Genomic DNA, 3,875 nt, shown 5'->3' with positions numbered 1-3,875 from the left:
ATTCAATTCCGCTTGTTCTTTGTCCAAGATATCACTTGTTCTTCAACTTGATGAAGGTGATGATCCGTGACACTCATCATCATTCTCACTCATGAAAAAGTGACTGACAACCACTCTTGTTCTACAAGCATCTGAGGCTTAGTGAATATCTCTTGGATTCTTTAACCGAATCTTCGTGGTATAGGCAAGAACTGATGGCGGCATTCAAGAGAATCCGGAAGGTCTAACCTTGTCTGTGGTATTTTGAGTAGATTCAATGATTGAATGACTGTGACGTGCTTCAAACTCCTGAAGGCGGGGCGTTAGTGACAGACGCAAAAGAATCACTGGATTCTATTCCGGCCTGATTGAGAACCGACAGATGGATAGCCGTGCCGTGACAGGGTGCGTTGAACATTTCCAATGAGAGGATGGGAGGTAGCCACTGACAACGGTGAAACCCTTGCATAAGCTTGCCATGGAAAGGAGTAAGAAGGATTGGATGAAGACAGTAGGAAAGCAGAGAGACGGAAGGGAAGGCATCTTCACTCGCTTATCTGAAGCTCTCACCAATGATATACATAAGTATCTCTATCTTTATCTTTATGCTTTATTCGTTTATCACCATACCCATTTGAGTCTGCCTGACTGAGATTTACAAGGTGACCATAGTTTGCTTCATACCACCAATCTCCGTGGGATCGACCCTTACTCGCGTAAGGTTTATTACTTGGACGACCCAGTGCACTTGCTGGTTAGTTGTGCGAAGTTGTGTTTATGCCATGGTATTGAGCACCAAGTTTTTGGGATTCATTACCGGGGATTGTTTTGTGTAAAAGTGTTGATCACAATTTCGTGCACCAAGTTTTTGGCGCCGTTGCCGGGGATTGTTCTTGAGTATGGACAACTGACGGTTCATCTTGTTGCTTAGATTAGGTATTTTCAGAGTTCTTTAAGGATGAATTCTAGTGTTTCAAGGTGATGTTCTTAACATCACCAAAGCTGATTGATTTTCATCAATTTAGCTCTTGAATGCAATGTCCTGCTGAAGCTTGGCCGGCCATGTCTAATTCCTTTAGACTAAAGCTTTAGACTAACATTGCATGATTCCTGGAATTCTCATTAAGAATTTTGATACCTTTATTTTCCTTTTCACTTAATTTTCGAAAAATCCAAAAAAAAAATTACAAAATCATAAAAACAAAAAAAAATATTTCTTGTTTAAGTCTAGTGTCTCATTTTAAGTTTGGTGTCAATTGCATGTTTCTGTTCTTCTTGCATTTTTCGAATTTATGCATGTGTCTTCATTAATCTTCAATTTGTTCTTGATGATTTCCTTGCTCTGATCTTTAAATTCTATTGACTTGAGTGTTTCTGTTGTTTGTCATATGCATTCTCATTTTGTTAGTGTCAATAGTATACAAACTGCTAAGTTTGGTGTCTTGCATGCATTGTTATTTGATTTTAGTAGCATTTTGATTAGTCCTCATTATTAAAAATCCAAAAATATTTTTAATTTGTGTCTTTTCAAGTCAATAATACAGAGAATTGAAGATTCAGAATATACTGCAGAGGAATTATACAGAAAAAGCTGGGCATTCAAAAATGCCCAGTGAAGAAGACAGACTGGCGTTTAAACGCCAGCCAGGGTGCCTGGCTGGGCGTTTAACGCCCAAAAAGGTAGCATTTTGGGCGTTAAACGCCAGAATGTATACCATTCTGGGCGTTTAACGCCAGGATGGTGCTAGGGGGAAGATTTTGTTTTTCAAATCAATTTTTTTCAAGTTTTCAAAGTTTTTCAAAATCAAATCTTTTTCAAATCATATCCTTTCAATCAAATGTTTTCAAAATCAATTTCTTTCCTTTTTCAAAGATACTTGCTAACAATTAATGATTTGATTGAACATCTCAAGTATATTGCCTTTTCTGTTGAGAAAGGTTTAATGTTTGAATCATATCTTTTCTTGTTAGGCAAGTCATTAATTTTTAAATCAAATCTTTTTAAAAATGTTTTTCAAATCATATATTCTCAATCACAATTTTTTTAAACCAATCATATCTTTTTAACCACATCTTTTTCAAAATAAATTTTCAATCAAATCTTTTTGACTTCTAATTTCAAAATCCTTTTCAAAAATCACTTGATTTCTTTCACTCTTGGTTTTCGAAAATCAAATTAAAGTTTTTCAAAATGTTTTTAAAATCTTTTTAACTTAATTTTCGAAAATCTTCTTCCCCTCTTCTCACATCCTTCTATTTATGGAGTATAACTCCTTCTTAATGCACAATTCGAACTCTATCTAATCAAGTTCGAATTCTTCTACCACTTTCTTCTATTTTTCTTTTCCTCTGACACCTCAAGGAATCTCTATACTGTGACATAGAAGATTCTACATTTTCTTGTTCTTTTCTCTTTCATATGAGCAGGAGCAGAGACAAAGGCATTCTTGTTGAAGCTGACCCTGAACGTGAAAGGACCTTAAAGCGAAAGCTAAGAGAAGCTAAGGCACAACTCTCTGTTGAGGACCTGACCGAATTCTTCAAAGAAGAAGAACCCATGGCAGCCGAAAACAACAACAATGCCAACAATGCAAGGAAGGTGCTGGGTGACTTTACTGCACCTACTCCCGACTTCTATGGGAGAAGCACCTCTATCCCTGCCATTGGAGCAAACAACTTTGAGCTTAAGCCTCAATTAGTTTCTCTAATGCAACAGAATTGCAAGTTCCATGGACTTCCACTGGAAGATCCTCATCAGTTTTTAGCTGAGTTCTTGCAAATCTGTGACACAGTCAAGACTAATGGGGTTGACCCTGAGGTCTACATACTGATGCTATTCCCTTTTGCTGTAAGAGACAGAGCTAGAATATGGTTGGACTCTCAACCTAAAGAAAGCCTGGACTCTTGGGAAAAGCTAGTCAATGCCTTCTTGGCAAGTTCTTTCCACCTCAAAAATTGAGTAAGCTTAGAGTGGAAGTCTAAACCTTCAGACAGAAGGATGGAGAATCCCTCTATGAAGCTTGGGAAAGATACAAACAATTAATCAGAAAATGTCCCTCTGACATGCTTTCTGAATGGAGCATCATAGGTATTTTCTATGATGGTCTCTCTGAACTATCCAAGATGTCTTTGGATAGCTCTGCTGGAGGATCTCTTCATTTGAAGAAGACGCCTACAGAGGCTCAAGAGCTCATTGAAATGGTTGCAAATAACCAATTCATGTACACTTCTGAAAGGAATCCTGTGAACAATGGGACAAGTCAGAAGAAAGGAGTTCTTGAGATTGATGCTCTGAATGCCATATTGGCTCAGAACAAGATATTGACTCAACAAGTCAATTTGATTTCTCAAAGTCTGTCTGGAATGCAAAATGCACCAAGCAGTACTAAGGATGCTTCATCTGAGGAAGAAGCCTATGATCCTGAGAACCCTTCAATGGAAGAGGTGAATTACCTAGGAGAACCCTATGGAAACACCTATAATTCTTCATGGAGAAATCACCCAAATTTCTCATGGAAGAATCAAGAGAAACCTCAACAAGGTTTCAACAACAACAATGGTGGAAGAAACAGGTTTAGCAATGGCAAGCCTTTTCCATCATCTTCTCAGCAACAGACAGAGAATTCTAAGCAGAACCCCTCTGACTTAGCAACCATGGTCTCTGATCTAATCAAAACCACTCAAAGTTTCATGACTGAGACAAGGTCTTCCATTAGGAATTTGGAGGCACAAGTGGGACAGCTGAGTAAGAAAATTACTGAACTCCCTCCAAGCACTCTTCCAAGCAATACAGAAGAAAATCCAAAAGGAGAGTGCAAAGCCATAACCATGGCCGAATTTGGAGAGGAAAGAGAGGAGGTAGACGCCACTGAGGAAGACCTCAATGGGCGTGCACT

The 3,875-nt window shown here is 38.4% G+C and overlaps 1 non-coding gene across 1 annotated transcript; it reads right to left on the bottom strand.

Moving 5' to 3' along the window:
• Nucleotides 1-2,940: 2,940 nt before the first annotated feature.
• Nucleotides 2,941-3,048, bottom strand: LOC130942377 (small nucleolar RNA R71). The gene has a single exon (XR_009070949.1). It is a non-coding gene; the product is annotated as a small nucleolar RNA R71 (small nucleolar RNA).
• Nucleotides 3,049-3,875: the final 827 nt, after the last annotated feature.

This window comes from Arachis stenosperma, chromosome 7, assembly GCF_014773155.1.
Source record: "Arachis stenosperma cultivar V10309 chromosome 7, arast.V10309.gnm1.PFL2, whole genome shotgun sequence".
NCBI lineage: Eukaryota > Viridiplantae > Streptophyta > Magnoliopsida > Fabales > Fabaceae > Arachis > Arachis stenosperma.
Note: the sequence above shows the minus strand (reverse complement) of the source record. Positions and strands in the feature narration are given on the sequence as shown.